The 12,071-nt window shown below is 39.1% G+C and overlaps 1 non-coding gene across 1 annotated transcript; it reads left to right on the top strand.

Moving 5' to 3' along the window:
- Nucleotides 1-11,665: 11,665 nt before the first annotated feature.
- On the top strand, nt 11,666-11,768 carry LOC120367849 (U6 spliceosomal RNA). Its single transcript, XR_012517065.1, has one exon. It is a non-coding gene; the product is annotated as a U6 spliceosomal RNA (small nuclear RNA).
- The last annotated feature ends 303 nt before the right edge of the window (nt 11,769-12,071 follow it).

The raw sequence follows: 12,071 nt of genomic DNA, 5'->3' as shown, positions 1-12,071 counted from the left end.
TTGGATTAATTTACATTCCCACCAACAGTGTAAAAGTGTTCCTATTTCTCCACATCCTCTCCAGCATCTGTTGTTTCCAGATTTTTTAATGATCGCCATTCTAACTGGTGTGAGATGCTATCTCAATGTGGTTTTGATTTGCATTTCTCTAATGACCAGTGATGATGAGTATTTTTTCATATGTTTGTTGGCCTCCTGTATGTCTTCTTTTGTAAAGTATCTGTTCATATCGTTTGCCCATTTTTGAAAGGGCTTGATTGTTTTTTTCTTGTAGATCTGTTTTAGTTCTTTGTAAATTCTGGATATCAGCCCCTTGTCAGATGGGTAGACTGCAAAAATTTCCTCCCATTCTGTTGGTTGCCGATTCACTCTACTGACTGTTTCATTTGCTGTGCAGAAGCTGTGGAGTTTGATTAGGTCCCATTTGTCTATTTTGGCTTTTGTTGCCATTGCTTTTGGCATTTTGGTCATGAAGTCCTTGCCTACGCCTATGTCCTGAATGGTTTTGCCCACATTTTCTTCTAGGGTTTTTATGGTGTTAGGTCTGATGTTTAAGTCTTTAATCCATCTGTAGTTAATTTTGGTGTAAGGTGTCAGGAAGGGGTCTTGTTTCTGCTTTCTGCCCATGGCTAGCCAGTTTTCCCAACACCATTTATTAAACAGGGAATCCTTTCCCCATTGCTTGTGTTTGTCAGGTTTGTCGAAGATCAGAAGGTTGTGCGTATGTTGTATTTCCTCTGAGGCCTCTGTTCTGTTCCATTGGTCTATATCCCTGTTTTGGTACCAGTACCATGCTGTTTTGATTACTGTAGCCTTGTAGTATAGTTTGAAGTTCGGTAGTGTGATGCCTCCTGCTTTGTTCTTTTTGCTTAGAACTGACTTGGCTATGCGGGCTCTCTTTTGGTTCCATATGAAGTTTAAGGTGTTTTTTTCCAGTTCTGTGAAGAAGGTCATTGGTAGCTTGATGGGAATAGCGTTGAATCTGTAAATTACTTTGGGCAGTATGGCCATTTTCACGATGTTGATTCTTCTTAACCATGAACATGGAATGTTTCTCCATCTGTTTGTGTCCTCTCTTATATCATTGAGCAGTGGCTTGTAGTTCTCCTTGAAGAGGTTCTTTACGTTCCTTGTTAGTTGTATTCCTAGGTATTTTATTCTCTTTGTAGCAATTGTGAATGGCAGTTCATTCTTGATTTGGCTCTCTTTAAGTCTGTTACTGGTGTATAGGAATGCTTGTGATTTTTGCACATTGATTTTGTATCCTGAGACTTTGCTGAAGTTGTTTATCAGTTTCAGGAGATTTTGGGCTGAGATGATGGGGTCTTCTAGATATACAATCATGTAATCTGCAAATAGAGACAATTTGATTTCCTCCATTCCAATTTGGATACCCTTTATTTCTTTTTCTTGCCTGATTGCTCTGGCTAGAACTTCCAATACTATATTGAATAGGAGTGGTGAGAGAGGGCATCCTTGTCTAGTGCCAGATTTCAAAGGGAATGCTTCCAGTTTTTGCCCATTCAGTATGATATTGGCTGTTGGTTTGTCGTAAATAGCTTTTATTGTTTTGAGATACGTTCCGTCAATACCTAGTTTATTGAGGGTTTTTAGCATAAAGGGCTGTTGAATTTTGTCAAAAGCCTTCTCTGCATCAATTGAGATAATCATGTGGTTTTTGTCTTTGGTTCTGTTTATGTGGTGAATTACGTTTATGGACTTGCATATGTTGAACCAGCCTTGCATCCCCGGGATGAATCCTACTTGATCATGGTGGAAGAGCTTTTTGATATGCTGTTGCAATCGGTTTGCCAGTATTTTATTGAAGATTTTTGCATCTATATTTATCATGGATATTGGTCTGAAATTTTCTTTTCTTGTTTAGTCTCTGCCGGGTTTTGGTGTCAGGATGATGTTTGTCTCATAAAATGATTTGGAAAGGATTCCCTCATTTTGGATTGTCTGGAATAGTTTCAGAAGGAATGGTATCAGTTCCTCTTTGTATTTCTGGTAGAATTCGGCTGTGAACCCATCTGGACCTGGGCTTTTTTTGGGTGGTAGGCTCTTAATTGCTGCCTCGACTTCAGACCTTGTTATTGGTCTACTCAGGGTTTCGGCTTCTTCTGGGTTTAGGCTTGGGAGGATGCAGGTGTCCAAGAATTTATCCATTTCTTCCAGGTTTACTAGTTTATGTGCATAGAGTTGTTTGTAATAATCTCTGATGATGGTTTGGATTTCTGTGGAATCTGTGGTGATATCCCCTTTATCGTTTTATATTGCATCAATTTGGTTATTCTCTCTTTTCTTTTTTATTAATCTGGCTAGTGGTCTATTTTGTTGATCTTTTCGAAAAATCAGCTCCTGGATTTATTGATTTTTTGAAGAGTTTTTTGTGTCTCTATTTCCTTCAGTTCTGCTCTGATCTTAGTTATTTCCTGTCTTCTGCTAGGTTTTGAGTTTTTCTGATCTTGCTCCTCTAGCTCTTTCAATTTTGATGATAGGGTGTCAATTTTAGATCTCTCCTTTCTTCTCATGTGGGCACTCATTGCTATATATTTTCCTCTAGAGACTGCTTTAAATGTGTCCCAGAGATTCTGGTATGTTGTGTCTTCGTTCTCATTGGTTTCGAAGAATATCTTTATTTCTGCCTTCATTTCATTGTTTATCCAGTCAACATTCAAGAGCAAGTTGTTCAGTTTCCATGAAGCTGTGCGGTTCTGAGTTAGTTTCTGCATTCTGAGTTCTAACTCGAATGCACTGTAGTCTGAGAGACTGTTTGTTATGATTTCCATCTTTTGCATTTGCTGAGGAGTGATTTATTTCTAATTATGTGGTCAATTTTAGAGTAGGTGTGATGTGGTGCTGAGAAGAATGTATATTCTGTGGATTTTGGGTGGAGAGTTCTGTAAATGTCTATTAGGTTTGCTTGTTCCAGGTCTGAGTTGAGGTCCTGGATATCCTTGTTGATTTTCTGTCTGGTTGATCTGTCTAATATTGGCAATGGGGTGTTAAAGTCTCCCACTATTATTGTCTGGGAGACTAAGTCTCTTTGTAAGTCATTAAGAACTTGCCTTATGTATCTGGATGCTCCTGTATTGGGTGCATATATATTTAGGATCGTTAACTCTTCTTGTTGCAGTGATCCTTTTACCATTATGTAATGTCCTTCTTTGTCTCTTTTGATCTTTGTTGCTTTAGAGTGTATTTTCTCAGAGATGAGAATTGCAACTCCTGCTTTTTTTTGCTCTCCATTTGCTTGGTAGATCTTCCTCCATCCCTTTCTTTTGATTCTTTGTGTATCCTTGCATGTAAGATGGATTTCCTGGATACAGCACACTGATGGGTTTTGGTTTTTTATCCAATTTGCCAGTCTGTGTCTTTTGATTGGGGCATTTAGTCCATTGACATTTAGGGATAGTATTGTTATTTGTGAATTTGATACTGTCATTTTGATGCTACCTGGCTGTTTTGTTGGTTAGTTGATGCAGATTCTTGATTGTGTTGATCTCTTTTACCATTTGGTGTTTTTGGAGTGGCTGGTACTGGTTGTTCCTTCATATGTGTAGAGCCTCTTTCAGGAGTTCTTGTAGAGCAGGTATGGTGGTGATGAAATCTCTGAGTGCTTGCTTGTTCACAAAGGATTTTATTTTTCCTTCACTTATGAAGCTTAGTTTGGCTGGATAGGAGATTCTGAGTTGAAAGTTCTTTTCTTTAAGGATGTTGAATATTGGCCCCCAATCTCTTCTGGCTTGTAGGGTTTCTGCTGAGAGATCTGCTGTGAGTCTAATGGGCTTTGCTTTGCGGGTAACCCGACCTTTCTTTCTGGCTGCCCTTAGCATTTTCTCTTTCATTTCAACCCTGGTGAATCTGACGATTATGTGCCTTGGGGTTGCTCTTCTTGAGGAATATCTTTGTGGTGTTCTCTGTATTTCCTGTATTTGATTATTGGTCTGCCTTGCTAGGTTGGGGAAGTTTTCCTGGATAATATCCTGAAGAGTATTTTCAAGCTTGGATTCATTCTCTTCATCACATTCAGGTACACATATCAGACGTAGATTAGGTCTTTTCACATAGTCCCACATTTCTTGAAGATTTTGTTCATTCCTTTAGGCCCTTTTTTCTCTGTTCTTGCCTTCTCTTTTTATTTCATTGAGTTGATCTTTGACCTCTGATATTCTTTCTTCTGCTTGGTCAATTCGGCTGTTGAAGCTTGTGCATGCTTCACGAACTTCTTGTGTTGTGTTTTTCAGCTCCATCAATTCACTTATATTCCTCTCTATGCTGTCCATTCTCATTAACATTTCGTCCAATCTTTTTTCAAGGTTCCTAGTTTCTTTGCGTTGGGTTAGAACATGTTCTTTTAGCTCACTGTAGTTTCTTACTACCCACCTTCTGAAGTCTGATTCTGTCATTTCATCACCCTCCTTCTCCATCCGGTCTGGTTCCCTTGCTGGTGAGGAGTTGTGATCCCTTTTAGGAGGAGAGGTGTTCTGGTTTCAGGAGTTTTCATCCTTTCTGCACTGGTTTCTTCCCATTTTTGTGGGTTTATCCACCTGTTGTCTTTGTTATTACTGTCTTTCAGATTGGGTCTCTGAGTGAGCTTCTAGTTCATGGATGCTGAAGTTACTTCTTCTTCTTCTTCTCCTCCTTCTTCTTTTTATTAAGCTTTCCTTCTAACAGTCTGGCCCCTCTGCTGTAGGACTGCTGAGGTCCTCTCCGGGCCCTGCTTGCCTGGGGATCACCTGCAGCAGCTGCAGATCAGTAAGGGCTGCTACCAGTTTCCTCTTCTGCTATCTTTGTCCCAGAAGGATGCTCGCCTACTGTCAGTCTGTTCTCTGCTTTTTGAGGTGCGTCTTTGGATCTATGGGGGTCAGGGAGCTACTTGAGGAGACAGTCTATCTTTTGTTGGGGCTTAAGTCCTGAGTTGTGAGCTCCGTTGTTTGTTCAGAGCTGCTGGGCAGATACGTTTATGTCTGCTGCAGCTGAACTCATAAAGCACTTTTTGTTCCCAGGTGCTCTGTCCCAGTGAATTGTAGCTCTATGAGTTTCTGTTGCACTACTGTCTTTTTTGATTTTTCTTTCAGGTCTGACCCGCCCAGCTAGCAGCCCACCTAGCCACTGCCTGCCCGCAGGGGCTTTGCTGAGCTGCTGTGGGCTCCGCCCAGCTGCCCTGAGCTCTTCCCTGCAGTCCTGTTTATATGGGCATAGTTAGAACTGTCTCGGCAACGGGTGGCCCTGCCTCTGTTATGGCGGACTCTCTCTGTTGTGGCAGGTTGCCTCGGCAACGGCAGCCTGCCTCCATAGCGGTGGAGAGTCTCAGTAATGACGGAAGCCCCTCCCCCACTGAGCCCCGACCGTCCGGGGTTCAGCTGTGCTTGGTTTGAAGGGCTCAACCCAGAGGATTTCCAATTACTGTTTTTGTTTTCATTGTTGTTGGGGGTGGAGGGGTGGGACCAACCGAGCCTGATCACTTGGCTCCCTGACTCAGAGTCTTTTCTTTTAAGTTGAACGACCCCGCATTCCAGTCGCTTGTTGAAAAGGCGCCGGGATCTCCCATGCTGCGACTCACTGAGTCGGCTCAAACAGCGGAGCCGGCTCCTAGTGGATTTTTTGCCTAGGAATCTCCTGGCCTGACTCGCTATTTCAGATCAATGGGCAACTCTGCCATCTCAGGGATCCGATCGCCAGCTAAGAGGGCTCCCAGACCAGTGGCTTTTGTTCGGAGAACCGCAGCAACAGGGCGTGGTCACAGCAGCTGCGCGGGCGGAATCAGCCCCTCGGGGGCCAAAACAGCCGCACAGGCCCGGACTGCGGCGCTGGCGACCCCTCTGCCTGGGTATCTCCTGGTCTGTGGGCAATAAAAATTCATCTGGAAATGCAGCGTCCACTCACCCTCTGCACTTTCACTGGGAGCTGAAGTCCTGAGCTGTTCTTAGGTGGCCATCTTCCCAGCATTCCTTGTTTTTCATTATAGGCCTAGATGGACTCAGAAATGTTTTTTGTAGATTCTCCAAAAAGAGTATTTCGATCCTTCTGAATCAAAGCAAAGATTTAACTTTGTCAGATGACTACACATGGCAAAGCATTTGAACAGATAGCTTGTTTCTAGATTTTATCGCGGGTTATTTGGTTTTTCACTATAGGTTTCAATAAGATAAGAAATGTCCCTTCCTGTAGTCTACAAAAAGAGTGTTTCCAACCTGGTGAATCAAAACAAATGCTTAACTCTGTGAGATGAATTCACATGGTAAAGCATTTTTACATCTAGCTTGTTTTTAGATTTTATCATGGGATAGTTTTTCACTATAGGCCTCAATGTGCTAAAAAATGTCCCTTTGTAGATTCAAAGAAAGAGTCTTTCCAACCTGCTAAATCAAAACAAAAATTTAGTTATTTGAGATGAATCCACACATTTCAAAGCATTTTTACACATAGCTTGTTTCTAGTTTTTATCATGGGATATTCAGTTTTTCACTTTGTATTTCAACTGGCTTGGAAATGTCCCTTCGTAGATTCAGTAAAAAGAGTCTTCTCAACCTTCTGAATCAAAACAAAGGTTTAACTCTGTGAGATGAATATACACATAGCAAAGCATTTTTGCAGAGAGCTTGTTTCTTATTTTTATCATGGGATATTTGGGTTTTCACTATAGGTGTCCATGGGCTCAGAATGTCCCTTTGTGGATTCTACAAAAAGAATGTTTCCAACCTGCTGAATCAAAACAGAGGTTTAACTCTTTGAGATGAATTCACTCTTCACAAAGCATTTTTACAGATAGCTTGTTTCTAGTTTTTATCACGGGATATTCATTTTTTCACTATATGTTTCAATGGGTTCCAAAGTGTTTCTTTATAGATTCTACAAAAAGAGTCTTTTCAATTTGCTGAATCAAAACAAAGGTTTAATTCTGTGAGATAAACCCACACATTACAAAGCATTTTCACAGATAGCTTGTTTCTAGTTTTTATTGCAGGATATTTGGGTTTTCACTGCAGGTTTCCATGGGCTCAGAATGTCCCTCTGTAGATTCTACATAAAGAATGTTTCTAATATGTTGAATCAAAACAAAGGTTTAATTTTCGAGGTTAATCCACACATAGCAAGCCATTTTCCAGATAGCTTGTTTCTAGTTTTTAGTGTAGGATATTCAGTTTTTCACTACCAGCCTCAATGGGCTCAGAAACATCCCTTCATACATTCTACACAGAGTGTTTCTAACCTGTTGAATCAAAACAAAGGTTTAACTTTGTGAGATGAATCCACACACTGCAAAGTATTTTCACAGATAGCATGTTTCTAGTTTTTAATCACAGAATATTCGGATTTTTACTATTGGTCTCAGTGGGCTCAGAAATGTCCCTTTGCAGATTCTACAAAAACAGTGTTTCTAACATGCTGAATCAAAACAAAGGTTTAACTCTTTGAGATAAATTCACACATTGCAAAGCATTTTCACACATAGCTTTTTTTCTAGTCATTCCTGGACATTTGGTTTTTCACTATGTGTTTTAATGAGTTCCAAAATATCTCTTAGTAGATTCTACAAAAAGAGTTTTACATTCTGGATTACACGTGCAGAATATGCTTGTTACATAGGTATACATGTGACATGGTGGTCTGCTGCACCTATCAATTTGTCATTTAAATTTTAAGCCCTGTGTGCATTAAGTGTTTGTCCCAATGCTCTCCCTCCACTTGTCCCCCACCCCAGACAGGCTCTGGTGTGTGATGTTCCTTTATCTGCATCTATGTGTTTTATGTTTATTGCAGCACTATTTACAATAGCAAAGACATGGAACCAACCCGCATGCCCATCCATGATAGACTGGATGAAGAAAATGTGGCACATATACACCATGGAATACTATGAAGCCATAAAAAAGACTAAGTTCATGTCCTTTGCAGGGACACAGATGAATCTGGAAGCTATCATTGTCAGCAAGCTAACACAGCAACAGAAAAACAAACACTGCATATTCTCACTCATAAGTGGGAATTGAATAATGAGAACACATGTTGTACTATTTTAACTTTAGTAGCTACAACACTTGGCATCTTAGGGATGCCTACCACTACAGAGATTTTAAATGAATGCATGAATGCTTATGCCACAACCTGTACTATGTCCTTAGCTTCTCTTTCTTTTTTGCAGTACAAGCTGTCTTCACTTGGTGGGTGCCAATGTCTGAGCCCACATAAACTGATTTTGGACATCTAGTTTTTTTTGTCAGCAGTAAACAGTTGTTTCAAACTTGATTTTCATGAATGTAAACACTTTTTAGATTATTCAGAGGTTGCGTCATGAATTGACGCTGATTGTTTTAATTGCCTACACTTCAGGGGTCTCTGCCTATACCCTCAATATGGTGCATGCGCTTCATTAGAATGCATGCTTTTAAAGGAAAACATCGTACCTGTCTTATCACTCATGAACACTAGATGGCAGTATTGCTCTTTTTTTCCGAACAAATGCCGTGGTGAATGATGTCATTGCGTACTCCGTCTTTCAGACAAAACATTGTTCAGACAGAAAAATTTTCAGCTCAAAATATTTTACTGATAGTGCCTCCCATATACTCTGTGGCTCTTTATGATATAGCTCATGTTTTAAGGAAACATTATCATTTCTCTTCTGCAAAGAGCACTATTTCCATGAAAAATTTAAAGGTAGAATCAAAATAATAGAAAAAAATGGTATTTGTCAAGGCCTTTTAAATAATAATAGTTTTATAAAATGCAGCTACCACTAATTACTTTTAGATATAGTTAAACTGCAAACGTCTTTGAAAACTTTGTGGATGAACAGCAGAAGATACAATACAAGTAATAAAGTTCAAGAAAGCAAACTATCGAATATTTTCAAAACTATATATAATTTGTTTGCATTGTCTCATTTGAATTATGCATCTTTAAAAGCTTGTTAGTCAGAAAGCAATATTTAAGCATTTGTCTTTGCCAGGAAAAAAAAATCAACAACAGAATATCTTGAGACAAAATTCTTCAACATCTTTGTACCTAAAGCCACACAGTCACTGTCAGTTGGCAAACCCAGATTTTTAGATTAGCATATAAAACCTTTCTTAGGGGCTACATGTTACCCAGGATTTTTACTGGCCACTTGTTTGTATCAGAAAATTTCATTAGGTATTCATTGATTCAGTCTTTATTTCATTCAACAAATAGTTACTGAATACCTACTCTATGCTCTATGTTACATGGTGTTTTAGGCATTGGGGCTTCTGAACAAAAACTATATTATCATCATCATGGAAATTACAAAGGTAGGAGGCAGAGACTGACAAAAAAGGATACAATAAGTGCATTATATAATCTTACAAATGTTAAGTTTTATTAAAAGAAACAATGAAGAATTACGGGACATCGCATAGTATAGTTTCACAACAGTAGTCCTGGAAGACATACATGTGAGAGTGACATTTATTTCATTTTTTTGAGACAGAGTTTTGCCCTTGTTGCCAAGTTGGAGTGCAGTGGCGTGATCTTGACTCACTGCAATTTCCACCTCCTGAGTTCAAACGATTCTCCTGCCTTAGCCTCCTGAGTAACTGGGATTATAGGCACCCACCACCATGCTTCACCAATTTTTGTATTTTTAGTAGAGACAGGTTTTCTCCATGTTGGCCAGGCTGGTGTTAAAATTCTGGCCTCAAGTGATCCACCCACCTCAGCCTCCCAAAGTGTTGGGATTACGAGCGTGATCCACCTTGCTCGTCCTGAGCCACCATTTGAGCCTAGACCTGCATGAAGTGAGGCAGTGAGTCACATATTACAAGGCAGGGATCAGCAAGTAGAAGAACATTGAAGTAAATTTTGCTGTATTTGAGGAGGCCCTGATACTATAGATGTTATAAACTAAAATGAGATTGCAAAAGATCCGTTTGAGAACATTGCAGGATTTAGGCCATGGAATTCATGATGATGATGATGATGACGACGGTGATAGTGACAGTTAACATTTATTGAGACTCAATATGTGCCACATGGTTTTATAAGCACTTTACATATATTAAATCATTTAATTTTCACAACAACTCAGTGACAGGGACAATATTTTTCCTACTCTGGAGTGAAGAAAGCTGGGTAATTTATATTCACAGGAACTAGTAGAAGCTGGCGTCAGTGGTATATATATTAAATCATTTTGGCTCTAGAGCCTGTTCTCTCAACTACTAAGTGGTTTAAGGAATGAACTTTTTTCCTAATTTTTAATGCATGTGTCATATGTATGCTTCGCTGCACCATAGAGGAGGTGATACCATAAGGTATATAAAACAAGACACTAAAACAGAGGGTGAGGAATACTGAGTTTCATATTTTAGGCCTCCCTCTAACTCACTATTTGGATTTAGAATATCTCTTTGCCTCTTCAGGTGTCAGTTTTCTCAACTATAAAGTAAGTGTAAAGTTGTGGACTACAGTTCACAACTTGGCAATCCTGTGGACAGTGATATTTCCCCATGTGTGTTTTCACTAGGCCTTTCCTTAGACAATGGTTTTGTCATTGCTGTTGTTGGGATGAATTTTTTTTAAACACTTAAAGTGAAATAATTCATACAATTGTGGATTTATGGTTTTAATTTTAAAATCTGAATATGTAACACTATTGAACTTGCATTCAGTAAGCTGCGTTGTATGAGTGGACTTTCAGAAGGAGTACAATCTCTACTTCTACAGTTCCATGGCGTCAGCCACTTATATTACCTGTCAGACCATGGTAGGCATTTTTAATGGAATATCCAGGTTCAACTATTCTCTGAGACCTTTTCTAGCTCTTAATTTTTTGTCTCCACTTAACTTTCTTCAGTGATATGAGATTTTGGCTTAAAACGGGCTGATTTAGGACAGGAGGAGATGGAACAGAAAATACCAATTGTGCTTCCAAAGTTTTTCAACCTTGTTCTTTTGAAAGAGACATCCTGTTCAACAGGCAGAGGGAAAAGAATGAGTTTGCAGTAGACCAGAAGTTTTGAGGTAGAGAAGATAGCTGTACTTTATGCTTCCTTCCATTGGTTCTTTGAAGGTTACGGACTTCATTTTGTTTAAAATGTGAATTTACAAATTATCAGCATATATGTGTAAGCATAAACATAAAAATATAGTCCAAAACCAAATTAAACTATTTTAATTAGTTGCTATGGTAAATTATCAATTTCTCAGATTTTCTCCACGTATCTTCTCACGTATGAATTTACATCCTATAAATTAATTCTGGGACTCTTCTGTAGACTCATAATAATTCAAATAAAATTAACTCAGAATGTATAGGATGAAAATGTACTGCTGTTTCTGTCCTAATACCCTGTCTCACTTTCACGTTCCTCCACTTTGGGGCACTGTAGTCCACTTTGGTGAGAGTTCAGGATCATGCACACTATTGGAAGCTGGAGAGACAAGGCTGCAGAATGAAAGACACAGGGAATTGCGGGATTCATTATTTTGTTTTTTTAACCTTAATCTCCCTTTTGGTGCTGTTTTTTTTTTAATTCTCTCATTTTCCAGATAACAGCAAACGGTAAAAGATAACAGCAAAAAAAAAAAAAAAAAAAAAAAATCAATTTGCCCATGCCTATTGCAAAGGATAAGAAATAAAACATGTTATGAAATACAAATCTAGTATCAAGAAATAATAAAAATAGAGCACGAAGTGCTCACTTCCCCAACACATCTTAAATTGCAATGATACAGAGAAGATTAGCATGACCCTGCACAAGGATGACAGGCAAAGTCGTGAAGCGTCCACATTTTCAGACAAATATCTTCTCAAACTGATAAGCAACTTCAGCAAAGTCTCAGGATACAAAATCAACGTGCAGAAATCACAAGCATTCCTACATACCAATAACAGACAAACAGAAAGCCAAATCAAGAGTGAACTCCCATTCACAATTGATATAAAGAGAATAAAATACCTAGGAATACAACTAACAAAGGACATAAAGGACCTCTTCAAGGAGAACTACAAACCACTGCTCAAGGAAATAAGAGAGGACACAAACAGACGGAGAAATATCCCATGCTGATGGTTAAGAAGAATCAATGTTGTGAAAATG

This window comes from Saimiri boliviensis, chromosome 3, assembly GCF_048565385.1.
Source record: "Saimiri boliviensis isolate mSaiBol1 chromosome 3, mSaiBol1.pri, whole genome shotgun sequence".
NCBI lineage: Eukaryota > Metazoa > Chordata > Mammalia > Primates > Cebidae > Saimiri > Saimiri boliviensis.
Note: the sequence above shows the minus strand (reverse complement) of the source record. Positions and strands in the feature narration are given on the sequence as shown.